We start from the raw sequence: 13,083 nt of genomic DNA on the forward strand, positions 1-13,083 counted from the left end.
CAAGAAGGCTCATCAGTGATATGACGCCCTCGTGACACGCCGCCCGCATGTGTGTGGGGGTGAGGCGAGGAGAGCAGGGGGCGAGAAGGGGGATCCACGGGCACTGGAGGCGCAGAGCTGCTGCGCAGGGCAGAGGAATGCCCCCGGCCCTCCCAGGACCGAGCTCCCCGTGGTCAGGAGGAGGTGGGCGGGCGGAGGTGGACAGACGACAGCCCTGCAGGTGCGGGGCGGGTTTGCTGAACAACAGGCTGGGCATCTAGCTTCCACCTGTGACGCTCACACCTGGGGAAAACACGCTCGGGTTATTCGAGAACTGGCTGCCCGGATTATTTGGGGCCCTTCCTGAACACGCCAGTGTGCACGCCAAGGCAGGATGGCGTGAGCAGAGGGCAGGAACCCGTCCAGTGAGACGGCGGGGCCCGCGGGGATCCCGGATGGTGTAACAAGAGTGCGTGCGCGTGGCCTCAGTCTCCAGGACGGTTGTGACAGCCCCTAGGCAGTTCCCGGCCTCGAGGGCCTGGTCCTCCCTGCCGAGGGTACTGCCCTGTGTGGCACCGCGCACCCGCGGGGCTGGGCGGCAGGTGGGGGGTGAGGTCTGCGTTCCTGGGTCTGGTGCAAGGCAGACCGCACCCCGGGCGCCCTCCCTGAGGCCTCTGCACTCGCCTTGCACCGCACCGGGGCCACGGCTCTTCCTCACCCTCGGCTCGCACAGACTCACACGCGGGGCCCCGCTGGCCGGGAACCCTCACGGCCCTGCCTGACGGCCACCCGGCCGGCTCCCACCGCCCGGCGGTGTGTGCTCAGTCACTCAAGTCGTGTGTGACTCTTTGCGAGCCCGTGGACTATCACCCGCCAGGCTCCTCCGTCCATGGGATTCTCCAGGCAAGGATACTGGAGTGGGTCGCCATGCCTTCCTCCAAGGGATCTTCCTGACCGAGGGATGGAACCCAGGTCTCCCGCTTTGCAGGAGGATTCTTTACCATCTGAGCCACCAGGGAAGCCCAAGAATACTGGAGTGGGTCGCCATGCCCTCCTCCAGGGGATCTTCTCGACCCAGGGATGGAACCCAGGTCTCCCCGCTTTGCAGGCAGGTTCCTTACCAGCTAAGCCACCGGGGAAGCGTTCCCACAGGCCTGCTCAGGACGAATCCAGTGTCCTGGGAGGCACGCTGCACTGCAGCTCGCTTCCTGCCCCCGGCTCCCAGGGAACCTGGGTGAGCTGAGCGGTATGTCCTTCCCTGGACTGGCCTGAGGACCTGCATCTGGTGGGCCTGCTCTGGAAGACCGTGAGGCTCAGGAAACGAGGCGAGGCCCTGAACGTCCCTCCTCTGGACCGCCCTGGCAGATCCCTGCTGTCACACTGGCCTTAAATGCCCTCTGAACGAAAAGCCATGTCCCCGAGCAGGCTCCCCGAGTGGGCAGGTTGGCTCCAGGCTGCTGGCTTTAGGCCACGCTACCTCCTGGGGGGGACTGGCCCGAAACTACTCACTCGGGGTCAGACCTTGCACGCTTTTATCAGGCTGCTTGCTCTCAGCCTGGCTGAACGAGATGAAGGCTGAGATCCGGCTTGGGCTTCTGGGGAGGAACACTCGTCCGGCTGCACGTGGCCAACTCGGAGATGACTTACGTGTCTGTATCATAACCACACACACATGCACACACGCGCACAAAGCCAGCATACGGGAGGACAACTCAAATGCACCGCAACAGGTAGGGATGGGGGCTGTTTTTACGGCCCGGACGCCCCTTCTCATGTAAACTATTGAGGGACCTGCTTCAGCGCAGATTCCTCTGAGAAGGCAAAGCAGGGGAACTTGGGGGGAAAAAAACGTGTGCTAGGGTGGGTGCCCCTGGCAAAGCCTCCTTCACCCGTACATGCCGGGCACCAGGCTCTGTGCCCTCTCACCCACATGAGCACCGAGCCTCGCCAGCCGCCACCAAGGTATCTGGGAGGGACACGCCTGCCCTGGGCACTCGAGAGTCTAAGTAGCCGTGTCGCCTCTCGGGCTGTGGGAAGAGGCAGGAGGCGACGCCGGGCAGGCTCTGTCCCTGAGGTGAGGTCCCTGGAGCCACGGAATGCGGGAAGATGGGCAGGAACGGGGTGCCAGGCTCCCTGCCAGGGGCCCGGCTGAGGCGGGCAGGGTCCACAGGGAAGGCTCCCGGGAAACATTATCACCCGAACAGAGAGCCTCGGGGCCTGAAGACCCCAGCGTGGCTGTGACTCTTCAGCCAGCAGGAAGGACCGGATGCTGGGGAGAGAGAGGGGAGGACCAGAAGTCAGGAAGCTCACAGGCGGCTGACGGGGAGCACGGGATGGCAGACTGGTCTGGCCTCCGCTTTAACCTGGGTCTCGGGGGTGGCCCCTGGGTGGAGTGCCCTGTGGGCACTGGGAAGTGTGGACGGAGCTGAAGGGGATGCGAGGGCGCCCACAGGGACCCAGAGACGGTAGAGGCAGAAGGCTCCCCGAGGCCACACGTCCCTGAGACATCGCCAGGAAGGGGGCCAAGGCCAGGGCCCTGAACACTGACAGAGGACAGACAGATGAGAAGCGCGGGACAGAGGGGGTAGCAGCGGCTCATGAAGCCCAAAGTTCTGGAAATACAAGAAAAGATGCCGGCCACACATCGACTCAATGGACGTGAGTTTGAGCAAACTCTGGGACACCGTGATGGTCAGGGAAGCCTTGTGTGCTGCAGTCCAAGGGCTCGCAAAGAGTCGGGCACGACTGAGCGACTGAACGACAGCAAGCCAGCCACCCGAAAGGCACTGTGCCCTTCAGCCCAACGACGTTCCTGGGTTGTGGGTGGAAAGCAGTGTGCAGGCAGGACGGAACCATGAGAGCAGGGAGGTTGTGTTTCAGTGATACTCTAGAACACGCTGTGCTCAGGCACTAAAGCACTGGGCTTCCCTGGTGGTTCCATGGGAAAGAATCCACCTGCCAGTGCAGGAGACGCGGGTTCAATCCCTGGGGCCCGGATGGGAGGGCAGCTGATGCCTGCAGAGTCCTGCACACTCCCCCCGAGCCAGGGCACCAAGGAAGACGCCGGTGGGCAAGGACCCCTCCAATTCAGGGCCTGATTCTCTCTCCAGCCCAACGCTCGATACGATATTACAAATGCCAAGACAGGTACCCTGCACTGGTTATTCAGTATCACAGGTGCGGTCACACAAAGCTGTTAAGGTCACACGAGTGCCATCTGCTCACCAAGGGAGGATATGCCTTTACTTGATCTAATAACAAACACAAATGCTATGAAGAAGGTCTGTATCATATTCAGACAACTAAATCTCTTCTGCAAAGTCACATTAAACACTGCACTGGGGCTTCCCTGGTGGTCCAGCGGTTTAGAGTCCACCTTGCAACGCACGGCACGTGGGTTTGACCCCTGGACCGGGAGGACTGCCACATGCCGTGTGACAGCTGAGCCCGGAGCCACAGCTACTGAACCCACGTGTGCCAGAGCCCACGCTCTGCAACATGGGAAGCCAATGTAAAGAGACGAACGGGCACAACTGGAGAGCAGCCCCCGCCTGTCACAACTAAAGTAACCCCACCTGTCACAACTAGAGAACAGACCCCGCCTGTCACAACTAGAGAACAGCCCTCACAGCAATGAAGACCCAGCACAGCCAAAAATAACATTAATTTAAAAAACAACAGCAGCAATAACAACAGTGCACCGAGGGCCTTGGGTCAGCTAGCAGGCTGTCTTGGATCTGACTGTTCTTACATCCTGATGAGCCTCTGAAGGCCCCGGAGGGGTCCCGTCCCGCCTGAGACACGCCCGAGACACCTAGGCCAGGCTCCGCTGCTGGGGGAACGCCTGAGGACGGGGAACTGCACCAAGCCAGCAGGGAGAGCGCGTACCCAGGGTGAAGTGGGGGGCCAGGCTTCCTCCAGGTGATACCCGGGGTGAAGTGGGGGGCCAGGCTTCCTCCAGGTGACAGCCTACGTGTTCAGTGAGCACAGGTGGTCCTGAGTGGGACCCTCCATCGGCCCTCGGAGTGAGACAAAGACCAGAACACTGGGTGTCAGCTACGCCGTCTCTGAGGTGGGTGTGTGCGTGCTCAGTCACTTCAGTCGTGTCCGACTCTCGGTGACCCCATGGCCTGTAGCCCGCCAGCCCCCTCTGTCCTTGAGGTTCTCCAGGCAAGGACACTGGAGTTGCCATGCCCTCCTCCAGGGGATCTTCCCGACCCAGGGATGGAACCTGCATCTCTTGCATCTCCTGCATTGGCAGGTGGGTTCTTTACCACTAGCGCCCCCTGGAGAAGCGCAATAAGGATGTCCCATTGTGCCTGTACCAGTGAGGGTTGCCCGGTGGGCGTTCTAAGTCGGTCCAAGGCCCCCCACTGAGATGCTTGCTGAACCGACCTGGTAGGAGGCAGCGAGCTCGGTTTTCTCTGGGTTCTCCAGGCAGCTTGATGGTTTCTCCAAACACATCTCAAATTTGACTGGAACTCCCCCTCCACAAAGCCAGTCACCTCAGCATACTGCTTTCAAAGCCAACGCATGGTCATAAAACTGTCAGTGCCAAACTCAAAACACACGGGGGCCAAAGACACAATCTCAGCTGGACTTGAAGTCGGCCTCGATTATACATAGTCATCAGGCAAAAAAAAACACACGCTGTCAATGTAAGCAAAGGAAATGCTTTTAAGATAAATAAGGGAAATAACAGACGCAGAGAAGAAATTGGAGTGTACCAGGGCACCTACTGAAATCGATGATTGTCCGTGGCTGGAACGAAACGCCGAATAACACCCTGCTGGCACAAAACGTTTCTTTGATAACCAAGTGATGCCCCTTTTCTTAAAGCAGGAGCAGAGAGGTTTCCAAGACGGTGAAACCGTGGTGAACACGGACAGAGAATCCCGTGGATGTGTGAAAATGCAGCCGCAGGGCCCTCATGCCAAGGACAGCACTGGCCCAGCACTGCCAGAACTGCTTTTATTTATTTATTTATTTATTTTCAGAACTGCTTTTAAATCCACATCGTTCTTCACTCCAGCTCGAGCTCCAACCTCAGGAGTGATGGATGAGAACATCCCAGGCCTGCAGCGGCAGACGTCCGCTGAGAGACGTCGGCCCAGGGCTGCCGGGTTCCCCAGGGACACGGCTATCACCAGGTCTGACGGGCACACCACGTGACCGCAGGTATCGGTGAGTGGCTACTTCAGGAGGACATGTAGGAAGTTGTTCTCTCTTTTTTTTGAATGTGACCTCTTGACTAACTATCAGCTGCTGTTTAAGATTCCAACAGAAGATGAGAATGTAGACTGATACAACTACTATGGAAAACGGTACAGAGAATCCTTAAACAGCTAGCAATAAAAACTACTGTATGACCCAGCAAGCCCAGTACTGCGCATGTAATTCTGAGAAAACCATAATTCAAAGATGCATGGTACCCCAGTGTTCACTGCAGCACTATTTACAGCCGCTAGGACATGGAAGCCACCTAGATGTTCACTGACACGTGAATGGATAAAGAAGATGTGGTATCTATAGATATATACAATCAAACACTACTCAGCCATAAAAAGAAAGAAAACTGAGTCATATGTAGGGATTTGGGTGAACTGAGAGCCTGTCATACAGGGTGAAGTAAGTCAGAAAAACAAATACCATATATTAACGCATAAATAGAGAATCTAGAAAAATTGTACTGATGAACCTATTTGCAGGGCAGGAATAGAGATGCACCAGCAGAGAACAGACCTGCAGACACAGCGTGGAGAAAGTGGGAAGAACGAAGAGAGCAGCACGGACATTCTTTACACTACCATGCGGAAAACAGTCACTGGGAAGCTGCTGTGTAGCACAGGGAGCTCAGCGCAGTGCTCTGTGATGACCTAGGGGGTGGGATGGGGGTGGGAGGGAGGCTCAAAAGGGAGGGGATACAGGTATACATATGGCTCAAGCTGAGGCTCCAATACTCTGACCACCTGATGTGAAGAACTGACTCCTTGGCAAAGACCCTGATACTGGGAAAGATTGAAGGTGGGAGGAGAAGGGGACAACAGAGGATGAGATGGTTGGATGGCATCACCGACTCGATGGTCATGAGTTTGAGCAAACTCCAGGAGATGGTGATGGACAGGGAGGCCTGGCGTTCTCGAGTCCACGAGGTCGCATAGAGTCAGGCATGACTGAGTGTCTGAACTGAACCGATGGCCGATTCATACTGATGTATGGCAGAAACCAATACAACACTGTCAAGTGATTACCCTTCAAATAAAAATTAAAAAAAAAAAGATTCCACCCAAAGAAAATCTGGTGCACAAATGTCTTTAGAGATCCCGGGGCCCAGCTCCAAGCGCACAAGTGGGAAAACGACAAGGAAGGGTATGGAGCAGGAGGACAGGGAAGTGTTTTTGATACTCTGACTTGCTGACCCAGGGGAAGAGACTGCCCCTCCCAAGGGTAGTCAATTCCTATAGAGAGTAGGAAGCTGTCTTTTGTATGCAAACAAGAGTGCCTTTCACATGCAAACCAACCTACCCAGAGCCCATCCTCCCAACCAGTCCTTTACTGATTTAACCTACCTGTCAAAGCAGGAGACAGGAGAGACATGGGTTCGATCCCTGGGTAGGGAAGATCCCCTGGAGGAGGGCATGGCAACCCACCCTGAAGACTCCCCTGGACAGAGGATCCTTGTGGGCTACAGTCCACAGGGTCGCAAAGAGTCGGACATGACTCAATCAGCTGAGCACACACACACGCCAGCTCTGATCGTGTGTCCTCATCTTCCGTAGACTGGACGGGCTAGCGGGCGTCGAGCAGACTCTAGTTTGCCTCTAGATCAGTTCCTGGCCTCTAGGCCTAGGGAGGCGAGTTAAGGGCCATCGACTGCCCAGCCCAAGGGCAGGAGGCAGGCCGATGGAGCCGCCTGCCAGGCCAGGGTGCGGAGCAGACCACCCTCAGCGCAGGCGCGGGCCCCCATCTGCACAGGTACCCTGTGCAGAGACTTAAGCTAAGCTACTGACTGCAGGCCTCAGAGCAAAGGGCATGACGGAGCCAGATGGTAAAGGAAAATGGGGTTGTACCTGACAAACACTCAGAAGGTAACTTGAGAGCTGCTGGGATGAGATGGGCCGTCCACCTCTGCAAAGACCAAAAGCAGGAGAACACTTCAGCATTTCTGCTCAAGAAACAGAAAGTGGGTGAGTCACAATCATTATGTGTTCAAGAAAATCCTTCTCAGACACCCGGAAGGCAGTTTCAAACCAGAGAAATGTGTTCTGTAACTACAGCGCTGCCTTCACCCCCCTTTTAACACAATTCTATGAAGCTTTTAAGAACACTGTGCGTGCTACATCGCTTCCGTTGTGTCCGAGTCTTCACAGGTCTATGACAGCCAGGCTCCTCTGTCCGTGGGTTTCTCCAGGCTAGAATACTGGAGCGGGTTGCCATGCCCTCCTCACAGGGATCTTCCCGACCCAGGGATGGAACCCACGTCTCTTATGTCTCCTGCACTGGCAGGCATGTTTCCTACCATTAGTGCCACCTGGGAAGCCAGTATTCACGTACAGCTGACGGTGAGATCTTTATTTTGAAATGTAATCCAAACACCAAGGCACCGTCTGACCTCAGGCTATGTATCCATCACTTTTCAAACACGGGTTTGAAAAGTCACCTGGGCACCTCTGTGTAATGAGTGCTTTTGGCAGATGTTTCTTGGGGGCATTATTTCCCGTGCTCTTTTCCGTTGCATTAAATCTCGGTCTACCCCTGAAGAATGACACGGCGTAACTGATAAATTATAGCAGCTTACAAAATGAAAGGTAAAAAAAAAAAAGGAGCCGAAACTGAGAAAAGAGAGAATCATCATAAAGACAAAAGGGACCAAAGAATCCCCAACACACAGCTTTTTCCAAGGAGAAGGAGGGAAGAACAGATTGGGGGAAAAAAGACGACTCCTCTGCTGTGATCGTACCCAGGTTTCGCCGCTGAGACTCCAGAGGAAAGCCCACCACGAGGAGGATGAGGAAGCCAGGAGAAAGCGAGGCAAGGACGCTCTGCGCCTGCACTGGCAGAAACCCGCTGAGCATTTTAGCCGCGTTGCCAGCTGCACCAAACTCCCGTGGACCTGCAGAATTCTGCAATTTTGATCTCACCCTCTTCCCAGTTATTCTAGAAATGCGAGCCCCTGTGGTGGATAGGAAATGCTGATGGTAGGAACACACTGAAGGCTGATGAGGTTTGGGGCTGTCAGGAAGCACAGCTTCACAGGCCTGAGTTTACCCACCTTGGTCCCCCTAGAGTCCTTTCTTACTCCTGATGGATTTTCTCTGACAGGCAACATGGTCTGTTGGTACCTTCACCTGCCCCTTGGTTGCTCAGTCGTGTCTGACTCTTTGCGACCCCATGGACTGTAGCCCGCCACGCTCCTCTGTCCATGGGATTCTCCAGGCAGGAATACTGGAGTGGGTGGCCACACCCTCCTCCAGCGGATCTTCCCGACCCAGGGATCGAACCCACGTCTCCTGCATTGCAGGCATATTCTTAACCTTCGGAGGCCCCAGGGCAGTAACCTATGAAAGTTACTAAAGCCATCTAAGGAGACTCTATGTTTGTCACCCGCTGTGTGGAGGCCCCAGGGTCTAGAGAAGCTGGCGTATGCGACATGAAGCAAAGGACAACGGGTGACAGGGGACTCCGAGCCGGTGTGGGCATGGCTGTGAGCTGCTGAGCTCCAGAGAGGCCCTGCTTTCACTCAGAGGCACCCAGACACACTACTGGGCACCTCTACACCATCTCAAGGGCCACTACCGGGCAGGTCCACAACAGGGCATCCGCTCCTCTATGTAATGGTGAATTAGAAGCCAGGTGTCTCCCCTGAAAACCCTGCAATCTTGGGACTTTCCTGGCACTCCAGTGCCTCAGAACGGTATTTTCAATGCAGGCTGTGTGGGTTCAGTCCCTGGTTGGGAAACCAGGATCCCACCTGTGGTGCTCAGTCATGTCCGACTCTTTGCGACCCCAGGGACTGTAGCCCACCAGGCTCCTCTGCCCAAGGGATTCTCCAGGCCAGAATACTGGAGCAGGTTGCCATTTCCTCCTCCAGGGGAATCTTTCCACCTCAGGGACTGACCTGCGTCTCCTACATGTCTTCCACTGGCAGGAGGGTTCTTTACCACTGAGCCAAGGATCTCACATGTCGTGGGATTAAAAATAAATAAAAAATCCTGCAATATCTGCGTGTTTATGGAGACAGGGACATTTACAATCAACACTGCAAATAATCACATTTTCCCTCAACCATCTATCACATTATTATTTTTGTTTTTTTTTTAAGAATTTGAAAGTAAGTTATTTTTTTAAGGCTGACTTTTTAAGGATTATAATTACTGCATCAGATTCCTAGAAAGCATATTTTATGTATATCACATTTTACATATAGCAGAATTTCTAATTCTCAATATGCTTAACATCTACCCTCCACCTAGCCCTGTTATCAATGGTAATTATCAATGAATTGGTTCCTAAAACCCTATACCTGGGTCATCCAACAAGGTAGGCCCTGGCCAAACGTGGCCAGTGAAGCCTGGAAACCTGGCTAGTTTGTGCGGAGATGCATTCTGAGTGTTCAATACACACAGATTTCACAGGCCAGGTAACAAAAATGAAGGCAATCTATCTCAATGATTTTTTTTTTAACTGATTACATGTTGAGTAACAATATTTTGGATGTGTTAGGACAGAAAAAGTTTCCATTCAAGCTCATTTCCTCTGTGTCTTTCTCCTTTTTTAATGTTGCTCTAAGAAAATCTTACATGGTCCTACTCCTATCAGATTGCAGGACTCTGAACCACCAATTTTCCTCTCTTAAAGAGAACCTCTTGTGCTCCTAAAGTCATTAAACAACTTCAGTTATTTAATCAACAAGAAAATCTTTCCTGCTCAGGAGCTGAGTGTTTGATACTTGTATCTTCTTCCTTCAAAACCTTATCCTTGATTATAAATAATCTCAGTCCCCTCTGTCTCTGCATCTAAATAGCATTTGAGGGCCAAAATTACTACCTAACTCACAGATAATTGTTACCTGTGTCAACAAAAATCGAATTCCAAAGATTCAAAAGACAACAGCAGCAAAGACTTCAAAAGCACTGGAAAGTAACCCTGGTGTTCCTGTCAGCATTCCTGCCAGAATCTCCAGACTTCTTCACTGTCCACAAGCTTCGCCCTTCTCTAAGAATTCCTCACCCAACTCACTGTTTTCTGTTTCACTTCTTGGAAAATTCAAGTACTGGGGATACATGAACAAACACACTTCCTTGGGGAAATGCATTTGGAATTCTGAAAAGCAGGCAGACCGAAAAAGAACTTATTATTAACTGATGATGCACTATTACGCAAACAATAGACAAACTGAAGTCAGGCCCTTGAAAATTAGAACAGGCATGTGCTTTAGTTGCTCAGTTGTGTCCGACTCTTTGCGACCCCATGGACTGCAGCCCACCAGGCTCCTCTGTCCATGGGGATTCTCCAGACAAGAATACTGGAGTGGGTTGCTATGCCCTCTTCTAAGGGACCTTCCCAACTCAGGGATCGAACACATGTCTCCGGCACTGCAAGCAGATTCTTTACTGACTGGGCCACCTGAACAGGTATAATCAAGCAGATTAAAGGAAGTAAGTATTGCATTCTGGAAAGTGGTGTTTTATACCCGACGTTTTGCAAAAAGTATCAGAATAACCAAAGATGCATTTCTGAGAAAGTTCTGCAAGGCCTTACCACCTCCAGGAAGAGTTAGGACATGAGGTAAAAGGGCGGTAAAAGAGTAAAAGGTGAAAGAGTAAAAACAGTCAGGGTATGAGGTAAAAGGGCAGAAAGAGAAGGAGGATAAGAGTTGGGTCTTATGTTCCCACTAATCCTTGCTTCTCTGACTTGTTTAAAGGATTGGGTAACACAACTGCCAGGCCAATGCTTGAAAAACCACTCAACTTGCCTTAACTAACGAAGTGGAGACTGGTTGATAACAAAGTTGCTCAGTCGTGTCTGAGTTTTTTCGACCCCAGGGACTATACAGTCCATGGAATTCTCCAGGCCAGAATACTGGAGTGGGTAGCCTTTCCCTTCTCCAGGGAATCTTCCCAACCCAGGGATTGAACCCAGGTCTCCCACATTGCAGGCAGATTCTTTACCAGCTGAGCCACAAGGGAAGCCCCTGATTGGTAACTACCCCTGCAATTACCACCACGTAAGTCACATTCATGGCTCCAGGGAACACGTATGTGTGTCTCCAGTGGGGATGAAGCATCAAGCTCATTTAGAAGTTTAATAAATTTAACTTTAATGAGACACCTCAGTCTGCATTAAAATTCATGAGACTCCCAAAACATGTTCTCTAGACCTTTCATTAGAGGTTTATTTGACAATTTAACTTGACCACCTGGGCAGGAAAACTCATGTCCACAAACTATACTTATGAATCCCAGAGGTCTTTGAAATTGAGTCATATCAGGTTTAGTAGCAGCATACACTGTTCTATCCAGTCAGTGACCTCTACGGGAACTTATTTTTCTTCCTTAGGAATTCACTTGTTTACAGTTCGGTGCTATGCTATGTGCCAAGTTGCTCAGTCATGTCTGTTTGCAACCCCATGGACTGCAGTCCACCAGGCTCCTCTGTCCATTGGATTTCTCAGGTAAGAATACTGGAGTGGGTTGCCATACCTTCCTCTAGGGGATCTTCCCCACCCAGGAATCCACCCCACATCTCATGAGTCTCCTGCATGGCAGGCGGATTCTTTATTGCTGAGCCACCTGGGAAGCCCTGGGTCCATGAAAAAAAAAAAAAAAAAGACTGGTTTTTGTGTGCCTTTAAAAAAACAGCCCCATTATTGAACCGAGTTACATGATTACACTCACACAAGGTCACACTCACCCCCCATTAAGATGAGCACAGCACTTATATTTAGAACTAGACAGATCTGTAACCATTTCTCAGCTCTGTTTCTTATTAGCTGTGTGACCTTAGGCAAGTCACTTTACCTCTCTGAGCTGTGCAATCTTTTGCTTTCAGTTAGTCAACACAAATATTTTCTCCCATGTTGCAAGATTTTATGACAGGAAGCATTAAAGTACCTGAAAGTCTGACCTGGTGGCTCAGACTCTAAAGAATCTGCTTGAATGCAGGAGACCCAGTTCGACCCCTGGGAGGGCAAGATTCCCCCAGAGAAGGAAATGACAACCCACTCCAGTGTTCTTGCCTGGAGAATCCCCATGGACAGAGGGAGCCGTCCATGGAACTGCAGAGTCGGAGACAGCTGAATGACTATCACACACACACACACATTAAAAGTACACACACCTCCACCAAGTCAGTAGTCTACATGAAGTAGGCACGCATTTTTACAGTTCTGTGAAACATTCCGGAGACTGAGGTCAGAAAGACGTTTCCTAACTGTGTAACACTTGGCACTGGTATGGAAAAAATGGCCCAAGCTGTAGGCACCGCTCAGGGCAGTTAGTTGGCTCTTGAGTTGTAAAAAGGGATTGCTTTCTATGAATCCTGCTTGAATTCCGTTTCGGTTGGTGGAGTTCACACCTACCACTACCACTACTAACCCACTGCAGGACAAGTTCGGAGGTGGGGGGGCGGAGGGCGCGCAGGATTGCTAAACCACTCTCAACCATGGGCGCTGTATGCACCTCCAACTTTCCGGCGCTTGGGTTAAAAAAATGTAGATTCTGATTGGGCAGCGGCGGGGTGGGGACCCGGGCACCGCACTGCAAAGCGGCTGCCCGCTCGGATGCCCGTGCTGGGAGTCTCTCGGCCCAGCCGGACCTCTGAGCAGGGCTCCAGCCATCACCATCACCTCCTCCTCCTCCGCACAAGACATTGGGGATCAGGAGCGTTTGCAGTTTGCAGTGACCGTAGAGCGGTCCCGTGCATTGCAAGAGAGCGAGCTTCAGCAGCAACCCCGCTTGGATGGCAATCCCGCCTTCCGCATAGGTCACCCCCAAACGCCTGCAGACGTCGGCAGAGGCTCCCACGCCCCCCCACACACACAAATTGGCGGATGGAGGACCATGCCCTGCCTGTAGGATGCTACCGACCAGGTGCGTGCACCTC

The 13,083-nt window shown here is 52.7% G+C and overlaps 2 protein-coding genes across 4 annotated transcripts in view; one reads left to right on the plus strand and one right to left on the minus strand.

Moving 5' to 3' along the window:
- The window catches only part of LOC145537826 (pseudouridine-5'-phosphatase-like), a 67,129-nt gene that overhangs the window by 53,582 nt on the left and 464 nt on the right, over positions 1 to 13,083 (minus strand). The gene's annotated exons all lie outside the window — the stretch shown is intronic.
- The window catches only part of LOC145537825 (steryl-sulfatase-like), a 149,690-nt gene continuing 149,369 nt past the window's right edge, over positions 12,763 to 13,083 (plus strand). For both annotated transcript variants that reach the window (XM_081568721.1, XM_081568724.1), the window contains exon 1: positions 12,763 to 13,070. The gene's annotated coding sequence lies outside the window, so the exon portion shown is untranslated. The remainder of the gene's footprint in view (positions 13,071 to 13,083) is intronic.

Source organism: Giraffa tippelskirchi, chromosome Y (genome assembly GCF_054371585.1).
Source record: "Giraffa tippelskirchi isolate mGirTip1 chromosome Y, T2T-mGirTip1v1.2.pri, whole genome shotgun sequence".
Taxonomy (NCBI): domain Eukaryota; kingdom Metazoa; phylum Chordata; class Mammalia; order Artiodactyla; family Giraffidae; genus Giraffa; species Giraffa tippelskirchi.